The following is a 13,473-nucleotide window of genomic DNA, read 5'->3' on the forward strand; positions in this document are numbered from 1 at the left end:
TTGAATCCTGGAAAATACTGCTGTCGGGTTATTTTTGGCTCCGTTCGTTGCAGCCCTGTGTCTGCCTTTTTCATCGACAACCATTAACAGCTGGTAGAAGGGGGCTCTCAGTGGCCTGGCTTCTTGCTGAAGTGCCTTAACACCGGCTTTCTAAGAGCTCAGCTACACTATAGAGGTGAGAGGGAAATGGCAGGAGGGTTACAGAAAGTCCCCTTCATTTGGGGAGTCAGGTTTTTCTCTCCTTTTTTGCAAGAAAAATAAGCCTCTGACAAAAGCTGTAGAGGCGCCGCCCAGCTGAGTCCCTGGAGAGTCCAACTCAGATGATCTCATGTGGCGGCCCCAGAGGCAGCCCTGTGCCAGTAGCGGGAATGGAGGAGTTCCGACATCTGTGCATCGCTGATAGGAGAATTTTCACATTCCCACCCTCACCAAACTGGTGCCACCTTACTACAGCATCTGGAGTCCTGGGCTACACACAGAGGAGGTAGCCTGTCAGCATACAGGCTAGAAGATGCCAACAGGACCCCCTTAGGCCACCCACAAGCCTATACTCCATCGGCCTCTTCCAGGCTGGGTGCCTCCTCCTCAGTTGTTTGCTTCCCTCCAAGGGACTGATAGCTACAGTAGACACTTGCAAAGTTCTGTGCACCTTGTAAATGTTAATCCACTGATTCTCACTAGCCCCAGAAAAGAAAATGATGTTGTTGCCGATCAAGAATTAACACTTCATGTCTACCAACGCTTTACCACCTTTTGCTACTTCACTCCCCACCCCATCCCACCCCCGCCCCACAACCACGGGGAAGTAACACACTGTCCTTTCCCTGTGTTTCAGACTGGATAATATGAGAGGCCATGGCCAAATGTCTTCTATGTCAGCACTTAGCCAGAATCCTAATCCCAATATTTCTTAAAATATGAATTTGTGTAGTACAACATGGACATGAAATGATCTCAAGTGGTATATGAGGAACCTTTTTACAAATTATTGTGTTTATTTTAAGATGTACTAGAGAAAGTATAACCTGAGATTTCACAGTTTTGCTTAGGATAGGTTTCTTTTTAAGCTAAATGTATCTGAGGAAGAAAGAGTTGGATTAGAGAAAATACTAAAAATTGTGACAGTGGGTCACAAGTCTGTGAAGTTTAGGAAACACTTCATAACTCAGTATTTTTTTCTGCCCACAGCCCTGTTGATCTTGTACAATTTCCACCCAAAGAAAGCCACAGTGGCATCTCATTGGGAATACAGGGTCATGCCTGTTTTCATAAATTTTATATAAAATACAGGAACAGGCTTTTTGCATTAAGCACATTTAGATGAAAATACTTCTTGTGTGTGTTTCTTTCAACCAGCCATTCTTGGTTATCTGATTTGTGTGTTTCTTCCAAAATACCAAATACCAAGCTCTTCTGCTTGGGTTCCTAAGCATCTATACCTCACCCCCATTTCCCTTTCTTCACTTTCCATGATTATAGCATCTTTGCTATAATCATCGTTCCACAGGTACTGACCATCCACAGACAGAGCTTTGTATAACTTTATCAAATAATATCGCACTGACTTAGATTCTTCATGTAGGTAACAACTACTTAGAGAAAATTTTGAAAAATTGGCCTGCATGTCGTGATCTCATGCTGTTTCCCCAGATCCTGGATTTTTAAAGATTCCTGTCAAAAATAGTTACTAAGTTGCCACTAAAAATACTTTCTCATAGTACATAAGTCCCATTTCTTTTTCATAAATATGACTTTTCTGGTCTTTTTGTCATTTTTTTTCCAGAGTTTAATATACTTATTAAAATAAAGGACTGTAACTATACACAATACAAATAATTGCTCATCAATTCAGGGAACCTGAGTATCAGTTTTCAGATTTTGCCATCATAGTCCTCAACATTCTCCCCCACTGAGAACATGTTCTCTTTCTAATCATATTTAAAGGTAGGAACCATTAGAAATCCTATTGGTTTTCATCATATGTAAGCTTAAATAATTATTTCTGTCTTACATTTGGATTATATCTTTTTTTCTTTCCAAAATATTAACATCTAATTAAACCTAACCAGAATGTAAACTATCTGCCACCTTTTAAGCTTTAATTCTAATTCAGACATCTCTCTGTGGCTAGTACATGAAGAATAAGGCCACTGTGCCCCCGACCATTGGTAAAAATACTGAAAATTAAGCTCTCCTTATGGTGAGACTAGCTCACCACTGACTAATCAATAGCATGACAACTGATTGTATTGATAAAAGGGTAAAATGGTAAGTATGCTGAAATTATAACAAAAGATAAACATTGAAAATATTGTATTTACAAAATTTAGACAATTAGCCCATTGTATAATTACATTAAGAAATAAAAGTTAGGGGATCCCTGGGTGGCTCAGCAGTGCCTGCCTTTGGCCCAGGGCGTGATCCTGGAGTCCCGGGATCGGGTCCCGCGTCAGGCTCCCTGCATGGGGCCTGCTTCTCCCTCTGCCTCTGCCTGTCTCTCTGTCTCTCTGTGTGTGTGTGTGTGTGTGTGTCTCTGTGTGTGTGTGTGTGTGTGTGTGTGCCTTTCATGAATAAATAAAAATCTTTTAAAAAAAAGAAATAAAAGTTATAAAGACTTTACAAGAAAGAAAAAGCAACAGTACAAGTCCTTCCAACGGAAGCCAGCATGGTTCTACAGATTCACTGGTAGGTGATTACTCTACCCAAGATCTGGGTTCTCAGGCATGTGTCCTCAGGGCTGAAAAGCAGCAGAGAAAAACCACACCTGGCCCTTCTTTTCCCCCTGGAGGGTTGCCAGTCAGACTTGGTACCATGGTAGTAAGGGTTAGCTCCTGTGGTCTAGCTGTGTTCCCAGATCTGCCACTGTGAGCAGCCTAATCTGATGATTATAATCATAATAATAGATCAACTTAGGGTCCTTATGAAGCAGTTTTATATAAGGTACTGCATACAACCAAACATAACCCTGTGTTCATACGTAAGACCAAGTGTACCTTTCACTTTCCATTTTACCAAGGCTGGGATACAGTGAGAATCCTCCCCTGAAACACTCTGATTTTTTTTTTAATAAGCAAGTTACAGGGATCCCTGGGTGGCGCAGCGGTTTAGCGCCTGCCTTTGGCCCAGGGCGCGATCCTGGAGACCCAGGATCGAATCCCATGTCGGGCTCCCGGTGCATGGAGCCTGCTTCTCCCTCTGCCTGTGTCTCTGCCTCTCTTTCTCTCTCTCTCTCTCTCTGTGTGTGTGACTATCATAAATAAATAAAAATTAAAAAAAATTAAAAATAAAAAAAAATATGCAAGTTACATAACTGTAAGAAGAATTTTCACTTCACATTTGCACTACTTGAAACATTTCCATTGTCTCATGCATTGATCTCTGTAGATGCAGGTTGTATTTTTGGTAGCCCATTGTCTAAGGAACAAAGGCTAGGATGGGCAGTCTGGATAAATTACATTCCAAAAGTTTCTTAAGAAATTAATGGTTTGAACTTAGAGTGTAATTTTTTTCTATAAATAGGTTATAAATCATGATTACTTTCCTAAATCAGCTCCCAAACCTCACATCTGTATCATCTTTCATTTTTTAAAATTTATTCAGTGAACATTATCTTGCAAAGAGAGAAGGAAATGAACTTTTTAGGAATAAGTGAAGGGCTATGGTGGTACAAAGGAAGGGTAGGCCATTCTAAGGAGAGGGGACATGATGGAGGACAGAAGGTACAAGTAGGATTTCAATGGATGGCAAAAGGCCATTTTGAGATGCCTGGGTGGCTCAGTGGTTGAGCATCTGCTTTCGGCCCAGGATCCCAAGGTCCTGGGATCAAGTCCCGCATCAGGCTCCCTCCGGGGAGCCTGCTTCTCCTTCTGCCGATGTCTCTATCTGTGTGTGTGTGTTTGTGTGTGTGTGTGTGTGTGTCTCATGAATAAATAAATAAAATCTAAAAGAAAAGAAAGAAAAAGGCCATCTTGGGGTTAGTGTCCATCCCCCTTACTATGCCTGTAGCCCCTTCTCTATATCTCCATCATAGCACCTTTGGCTTATATGGTAATTGAGTTATTACTTGCCTGTCTCCTCATCTAGACAGTAGGATCCTTGTGCAAGATTTCTGTGTGGTGGTGGTATTTTCAATCTCCAAATGGACTGTCTAGAACAATGCCAGCATGGTAGCCATTTGGTTAATATTTGTGAAATAAATCAAGAGCATCCTTTAGAAAAATTCTAGGGGCAGGAAAATGTGTAGCATGTATTAGATGGAAGTGAGAGGGAGGAAGGTAACGGAGTCTGAATGCCAGCAAAGAGGATATCACTGGCTTCTAGTTCGGTGTCTTTTTTCAGCCATGCCTAAGCTGTTCGTTTTATATTTTTTATGGGAAAATATTTTTGAGGTTCCAGCTAAGGAGCCCATCTTCTCTCAGTATCAAGGATGCATGAGCTTCCTCTGGGAAGGGATAGAGATCTCTATAGATCGGTCTTAATAAGCCCATGGATCCATCTCAACCAACCACCATGGGTGTTCACAATTGGAGAACAAAAGGCAGTTTCTCCCATGAGCCTTCATGAGGACTTGCCTGCCATTCACTTTTAAGTACAGCTTATTCACAAAGTGGGGGCTGTTTTTAGTCAGGGGCAGCATGTGTTTCATAAAACAGCTTTCAGTATTAGGTTCTCTTTATTTCCACCACTTGTACAAACATATATGGAAATTGTTGCTTATCTTTTCTTTGCATTATCAGTTTTTCCCCTCCCTCCCTTTCAAAGTCTGAAGTTAATGTTTTTATGTTTATTTTGCATTTTTTCATGCTAACACAATCCAGCCAGTAAATTTCTGAGTGGCCCTCGCCCCAGCTGATGGCAGGCAGCCTTGAATGAGGGCCTAGGCAGCCTTCTCTGGCTAGCCTCAGCGTCCGCTCTCTAGGCTTTGGTTTTGCCACTATAATTATGAGCGAAAAGCCTATGGTTAATTACGATGCATGAATGGGAGATATTCCTGGACTTATTTGCATTCATTACTTGCTGGTAGTTTCTCTGTTGAGGTCTCCATCCTTGTTTTTACAGAGCTTTTGGCAGTGTTTCTGCAGTTGGTGTGTGAATTTTTATGATCTGTTGCATGTTATTCATGCAATTTCCTGCCCTGTAATGGTATCAGTTTTCCAGACGCAGAGGAATACAGACTAAAACCCAGGAGCCTGCATTAGCATAAAATGTCCCAGTTCTGTCAGTTTGATTAATTTGTCTCTTTGTCTCCACTCTATATGATAAGTGCTATTAATGGTTGCAACACTTCATATGTCAAAGTCTTTCTTCCTAATGACTTGAAAATGTGGTTTATTTCCCCCCTTTTTGTATTATTTTCCTCATTTAGCATTCCACTCAAGTATAGATTTATGCCATGCTCTTTCATTATCTTACTGGTTGCAGCACTGGAGTGATTACATATGGTGTAGAGTATGCGTAAAGATGTGATCCCAGGGGCAGCAGCTGCTGATGCAAGCTGAAAATAGATCCAGCATACGCTCAGCACTTTTCCCAGAGGCCTTTTATTTATTAGGAACAGTCTTGGTACAGGACAGCTTGGATCCTCATTTAGCAAGATGACTTTTTGCCTTTCCGAACACTGCAGTGACTTTGCTCTATTTACTGACACTGCTGTGTAATTATTTTTTTAACCGCCTTGTATCTCAGCATTGACTTAACCTAACATAAATTGTAATATAATCTCGATATATAATGAACTCAAGAAGCGACAGGCTCCATTTGAAGTAATGGAGCTTGACAGATCTAAGGTTTAAATTAAATAATCCTATTTGTAAGACAGCATTTGTACATGGTACACTGCTTTAAAATGAATTTCTATTCTTCTCTAGTGCTTTTTACACCGTTTTCAGTATTCTTCCTTTCCAAAGGACTTTTTCCAGAAAGAAGCACATCATGAAGCCAACAGCTCTTTCATAAGGAAAGAATAAAATGAGATTTTTTTTCTTTACCCATTTCAATCACTGAACTGGAACCAGCATCATTAATGATTCGAGATGGGTAGTTATTAATCCAACCTGGCAAATCCAAATAGCTCAGACTTTTCTATCAGCACAGAACATCTGTGATATAAATATAATAGAATTTAGGATTAAGATAATAGCTAACCCTCTGCACATGTTTTGGGTTCAAATAGGTATTATTTTCATAAATTTGAGAAATCCTAATAACAAATATATGTATTTATTTTCTGAATAAATTCAAACAGAACCCTTATTTCATGAGGTCATTCTTCTCTTTGAGAGGTGTACTTTACCTTAAACAGGATAAGGAAGAAATTCATTATATATATATTAACAGCATCAAAATAGTGATTCCTCAGTGTGTGATTAAACTTTCCAAATTGCAAAAATGAAGAAATAATAACATTAAAAGTTTACAGACAAATGACAATCTGAGAGTATTATTTATTGGCAGGACCTAGTTCTATGATGAGGAAGCCTTGAAGAAAAATGAATTTATAAACAGAGAGCAAACCTCTTTACAGTAAAATAGCAAATAAGGGAGGCAACTTAGTAAATTTCCTTTTTCCTTTTTTGAATGTAATTTTATATGTTCCAAACCAAGAAGGCATTAGAGAAGGGGTGGCGGGGGTGATTCCCTCCTTAAATTTGATGTTGCCCTGAGATAGTGCCATGGGTTCTGTTTGGTAACAGAGATTTTATTAATTCTATAATCAAAGGAAAGTGTATGGAGTTAAACACATAATTTCCCACTGGGTCAGATTAAAAATTAAAGCAGTGATTCATGATAAAGAAAGTGTGAAAAAAAAAATAAAGTATGATTGTCTCATTTTAGTGGGTATATATGACCCAGAATGTTGTTGAAAGAGCAGTAATCCAAACCATTCCTAAAATAAGCAAACCAAGGAGCCCTTCAGCTGAGTAGAAGAGAAGCCCCCCCCCCCGCCTTTTCCTGCCCACATGCACAATTGCATGAGAAAGCGTTAGACCATAGCATTTTATCAGCTTGATCATCGTGGTTCATATATCCTTTCAAGTTTGTTTGGGAGTTTAGACTGCTAATAGCCTGTGCCGTGCAGTGAGAGCAGCAGCCTGCACCCTACTCTAAAGATGCCCTCGGTAGGAACAGAACGGAGGACCAGCAAGAGCTTGCCTGTGGCTAATGTGCCTGCCTTCTTTCTCTTTTTATTTTATCTTCCTTTCTTTCCCTCCTGTCCTGCTTCCCGCTCTCACATACAAAGAGCACCCAAGCTTGTTCTCCAGGCTCATCCCTAATTACCTCCGTGGTGACACGGTAATGTTATAGCCGATTTCATTCTCTGTCTAGTGGCCTCAGAACGGTGGGTGATCTTGCTTGCTATAGAAGTGATACTCAGGCATGACAGGATGAATTAAGGATGGGGCCTAAGTATTAACTCTTAATTCCCAAGCTCTTGTGGCTCTAAATTAGATGCAGTGTCATTATAACTGGGAGAATGTGAGCATGTTATATGTGTGTGTATCTGTCGCTGAAACCATGTTTGATCAATTGAATTGACCTTGGATTTCTTGTGAAACACATCAAGTGTATTATGAAACGAGCAGCCCAAATAAAGAAAAACATCTCACATATCTTGTCAAATATTTCATTAGGACCTCTGAAAGCTGACATTTCCCTTCTGCCACCAGATCTGAAATGAGAACAAAAGCACTTCATTTTTGATAAGTGGGGCTGTATTATTTTTTTTTCTGAAACCTTTTCAATTCCAAGATGCCTTATGAGAGTTATCATTGTGGGGGCAGAGTTTCCCCAATAAATGATGTAGACTCTTAAGGAGGCTCTCAAAGCCAATTATTTGGCAAGTAGTTTGTAAACCAAAGGCTAAAGGCATACGTTCTCAGATAAGGTCCAAGCAAAGAAAGAAAAAACTAACTTGATTGAGCACCTGTTGTATACTAAGTGAATATAAAAATAATTTGAGCAGAATAACAAGTTCTTAGGATCAGAGAAATGAGAAAAGATCAGTGGACTTACAGAGTCAGGGGGTTTTTAATGGAATACTATGTTCCATTATAAACACTCTTAGAAATATTTGAATAGAAGACAGAAAAGGGGAAAAGAAGACAACGAGGAACAAAGTCCTTAAAATCCGTCTAAAGAAGTAAGAATAAAGTGGAAGAGTTTCAGCCACTAAGGACAGAACCAAATCAGTCAAATTTAATACCAAGATAGTTGCTACCAAGTGGAAATATAATATTCATTGTTGTTCCTGAATTCTGCTAGCAATTTCTGCCTCTTCAGATTCTTTTGAAAATAAAGAAGTCTGCATCTGAAGATTTCTTTGGCTCTCAATCAAAGGTCTGCCTCACCCAGAAAACATCATCAGGAAGCCCAAAATCAATGGAATTTTTTTCAATGGATAACATAAGCCAATTTTGAGCCTGATTTAAAATTCACTGTATAAATTCATCCTGGCTTGCTACAGCTGTGAGTGTCCTCTATTTTCTATTGCTGACTCTTCCAGTAAAACATACAACCACTCCACTTTCCACACTTCAGATTTCAAGTGGAAGAGAGCTATTTGAAGGCCTACTCTCCAGACTGACTTATTGGACCTTGTAGAACCTGCTTGAGAAGCTACCACGAGTATAGATGTGTATGCGCTTACTTTTTGAAAATGATCTTTGATCCAAGAAAATAACAGCGTTAGTATTTATGTGCATGCAGTTATGCACCAGGCTTTCTGAAGGTCCTATTATAAACAAGCTGGAGCTCCTGTCCCTCTAGTTTGGGTTATACTCTGTTCTACTAAAAAGATACGTATGCTTCATTAAGCAAAGATTTATTAGCAAGGCCAGCAGGTGATAATGGAACAGTAATTTTTACATATCAACTTTGACTCGGTGCCCTTAATTGGCAGCAAGGAGAAATATTAAAAGATCTTGCTAACGCAGCATGATGCATGGGAAGTAAGAACATTGGGGAGTTTTTTTCTTCTGTGATATATTGGGAATCATAAAACCTTGGTCTTAAAATTCATCTGACCCAGCACTAAAGAAATGGGCTATATTTTATCTTCTGTATAGCCTTCCTGTCTAATACAGTGATGCTGATGATAATTTAAAAAAATAACCTTTATTGAGCATTCACTATGTGCCAGGCACTGCTCCATGCACTTTTTTACATGTTTAACTCATTGACCCTCTGGGATTGCTGTTATTATCTCCATATGGTAAAGAAACTGAGGTAAAAGAGGTTAATTGTGCCAAGATCAGCTCCTAAGTCAAGGAGCCTGGATAGAAGCCTGAGCAGCCTGACTCCAGGGCCCATATTCTAAACCCTCTTGCCTCAGAGATGACAGTAGTACACTCATTAAAGATGCAAGTGTCGGGATCCCTGGGTGGCTCAGTGGTTTAGCACCTGCCTTTCGTCCAGGGTGTGATCCTGGAGTCCCGGAATCAAGTCCCGCATCAGGCTCCCGGCATGGAGCCTGCTTCTCCCTCTGCCTGTGTCTCTGCCTCTCTCTCTCTGTCTCTCATGAATAAATAAATAAAATCTTTAAAAAAAAATGCAAGTGTCTGTGGGCTTGGGGGGGGTTTATAAGATTTTCTTATGTATTAATTTGAGAGAGAGAGAGCAAGCTGGGGGAGGAGCAGAGGGGGACGGACAAGCGGACTCTGCACTAAACGCAGAACCCAACACGGGGCTTGATCCCAGAATCCTGACATTATGACCTGACCCCAAATCAAGAGTCAGACACTTAACCGACTGAGCCACCCAGGCGCCCCGGGTGTCTGTGTTTTAAACAAATGGGAAAATAAATAAATAAATAAATAAACAAACAAACAAACAAACAAACAAGAAAATAAGGCCCATGGTGACACACCAGTCAGCTGTAGCTTGGAGACAGCCAGTATCTCCATCTCTTGTTCAAGGTTTTCCTGTGCCACAAAGAAGTCACAGGAACCCAGCAAGAGAAATTTTCCTTCATGCAAAGATAATGAAAAATGCTGAAAAAAAATGAATGTAAAATGATAGCAAAGAGAAAATACCTTAATTCGGAGATAAATTTTCATTCTTCTTCCTTCTACCCATTGATAATTCCTCAATTCATGCCACTTGATCAATAAAAACCTTAATATCTAGGTCATCTTGACTCCTGTAAGGACTTGCTTTTGTCTGAGGCCTCATTTTTGAGGCACAAGGTATATAAGACATGTCTAAGAAACCAATTATAAAGATTTTTTTAATAGAATTATTTTATTTTTTAAAGGTTGTAGTTATTTATTTGAGAGTGCACACAAGCGAGAGAGCACAAGGAGGGAAGCAAGAGGGAGTGGGAGAAGCAGACTCTCCACTGAGCAGGGAGCCCGATGTGGGGCTCAATCCCAGGACCCTGAGATCGTGACCTGAGCTGAAGGCAGATGCTTAACTGACTGAGCCACCTAGGTATCCCTATACAGATTTAATAATAACCCAGTGTGGTAGGTAGAATAATAGCCCCCCAAGATGTCCCAAACCTATGAGTATATTTACCTTACGTGGCAAAAAGGATTAAGTTAAGGATCGAGCTGGGGAAAGTATCCTTCATTATCTAATTAGGTGCAATGTAATCATAAGAGGGAAGCAGAAGGGTCAGACTCTGAAGGTCCACTTGAAAGTCTGAGGTCCACTCAAGTCATGATAGAAGACGTTTCTAGAGTCCCAGGTAGAAACCCTGACCAGGGAACTGGTCAGTTGCTCCGCAATTATCATAAAAATCGATGAACAGGGCCTGGGAAGAAGGTTGTCTTTTCCCCATCTCTGACCATAGCTATTTTCAGCAAGTCATCGCATTTCATTAGTTCATCTATCTTCCGTTCATCTTTATTTTAAAATAAAACAGACTTCTCACATTCTGTAGGAACTTTCACCTCTTTCCCATTGCCAGGCCAGAATGATTTATTGGGCAAGTTAGCTGTCCTTAAAAACCCTACATCATGCAGTGGCTAAAACAACTGGCTAACATCGATGGTTGTCATCCTTTAAAGAAAGCTCCAGGGGATCCCTGGGTGGCTCAGTGGTTTGGCGCCTGCCTTTGGCCCAGGGCGCGATCCTGGAGTCCCGGGATCGAGTCCCGCGTCGGGCTCCCGGCATGGAGCCTGCTTCTCCCTCCTCCTGAATCTCTGCCTCTCTTTCTCTCTATGCCTACCATAAATAAATAAATACATCTTAAAAAAAAAAAAAAAAAAAAAAAAAAAAAAAAAAAAAAAAAAAAAAAAAAGAAAGCTCCAGGCTACGGAATTCTGACCATATCCTCATGAGTAATATATGACTTTGATTCCCAAACTACCTTAGTGATGCTTCTGAACCCATACATAATTCCTATCATATCCGTCACGTGGTAAATCATCCCAAAAGACTGTGACTGGAACCCTACTTCCACCAGTGTGATATCCAAGCTCTGGCTTTGGTTGGTTGGTTAGAAGCAGTGTGGCCCTTTGTATATGAGTCTCAGTCCATGCTGTCATGCATCAGCAGCTCATCCGCCTCCCGGCCTCTCTAATCTGTCTACATCGCTAGCCACACTCGGGTCAGGACATGCCCCCTACCCAGCTTGTCCCCAAACTGTGGCTAATCTCCCCAGTACTCCTGCTTGGCAGACTCCAGTGGCTCTCGACTGCCGGCCAGACTCGTAGGTGTGACATAAGCTGGCTGTGCTGCTTACCCCCCTGCTCAGCTCTCTAGTGTCTTGTGGCCACCCCAGCACCCCACCACAGTTGAACTCCTGCGGCACCCTCAGATATGTCTGCATATCCCTTCCACATGCAGCACCAGCGCCCACCCAGTACCTGGCTACCCCTCACTTGGGCCTCCACCTCTGTCTTCCTTCCTCTGAGTCAGATGCCCCTTCTGCCAACCCCTGTGCTTGCACCATTGCAGCTCTTTCACTGTGTTTTACTACCTGCAGACTCGTCTCTGTCCCATCAGCCTAGACCATCTCAGACTAGGTGCCCTTTCTTCCTTATTCATTGTTTTATCCTCCTAGCACCTAAGGCTATAGAAGCATGGGAGGTAGGTGAAGTTTGTTAAGGGAGAAAAGTGAGCTGTACCCTATATTGCAAAGGTGGTCCACAGCAGCAGCCCATATAGTAAGGTCCCTGTAGGGGAGGACACCTGGTCTCACTGCCTCGAACTGGATGATGCAGGCTCCTCAGCCTGCAAACCTAACCCAGCTAAGGACTGTGGTAGAACTGAGATTTCCTGGTCTCTGCATGAGGCTGCACACTTGCCATTTTGATGCATTTGCTCCCATATCACTGTGTGGCAAAGGTGAACTAAAATGACGAGGAAAGGTAGCTATAAAGTATTATTAATTGCCAACAGACTTAGCAGTTCATAAAGTAATGTTATGATCCAGGACAAATAAGAACAAATCGAACAGCCTTTTAGGTCTGCATTCAGTATAACCAGCTAAAGATTTCTTATACGTGATGACCAAATAAGAGGTCCCAAATGCCCTTTTTCCCCCCTAAAAAGTACACCATTCAGATTCTACATATATTTTTGAGGCAATTTGCTTCTCTTCTCCTTGCTCTCTTTCTATGACTTGCCCTGCAACCCAGCAATATAAATATCTTGTGTTCTTGTGCTCCCTCTCCTGGTCTTTTCTGTCTTTCAGTAAGACCATGTTCCTAGAATTGTGCACACATCACCCCCGCCCCCCCAGGTGGGGGCTTGGCGTGTTAACAAAGAAGCTAACCAGCGCTGCAGGGCATGTTGTAAGATCCGTGGGGGACCAGAAACAGATTCACTTCTTTGTTGTTTGCAGGCCAGCTTGACTAAGTGAAAAAGGGCCATACTGGCACGGAAGAGAAATGTGCCTGGCATCCCTTCTGAGAAATGAAATGCTGTCCAGAAAAAAAAAAATAAATAAATAAATATATATATATATATATATGTACATATATAAAATAAAAAGCACTCGATAGTACATTTTTGAAAATATTCCTCCCTGGAGATGTACAGATGCATGGAGGATGTGCCCTATCAGTTAACAGTGCTAATTACCTAATTATCTGGTCAGGTGCAATAAAAACCCCTTTGACATTCTGTTCCTTCCATATGCCAGATAAAGTGTTCTGATATCTGCTCTGTACTGTGGTGAAGAGCACACCATATTCTCTCCCCACCAAGAGTAGGGATGTAGAATGGTCTTCACCGCTGGCTAAGGTGGTGCTTTGCATCAGGAGCACAAGGCTGGAGATGGGGCAGTGCAAGGTCCTGCTATAGAGCTAGCAGGACAACACTCCCTCAAGAGGGAGAACAGACTTCACCTGGTCTCCTTGGCTCCCAGCATCCCCTGGAGCTACCTCTGAGCTCTGACCCTGCCCACCTCTTTGTCTCATTGCAGTTGCTTCTTAGACATTTCACAATTTTACCCATTTACTTTATATTCTTTTTTTTTTTCCCCATTCGACTTTCCAAAATAGCATCCTGGCTAAGTATGTCATT

General features: G+C 41.3%; 1 protein-coding gene across 6 annotated transcripts in view; it reads left to right on the top strand.

Moving 5' to 3' along the window:
• The window catches only part of BACH2 (BTB domain and CNC homolog 2), a 359,456-nt gene that overhangs the window by 307,119 nt on the left and 38,864 nt on the right, over positions 1-13,473 (top strand). The window lies entirely within an intron of this gene.

This window comes from Canis lupus, chromosome 7 (genome assembly GCF_048164855.1).
Source record: "Canis lupus baileyi chromosome 7, mCanLup2.hap1, whole genome shotgun sequence".
Taxonomy (NCBI): Eukaryota; Metazoa; Chordata; class Mammalia; order Carnivora; family Canidae; genus Canis; species Canis lupus.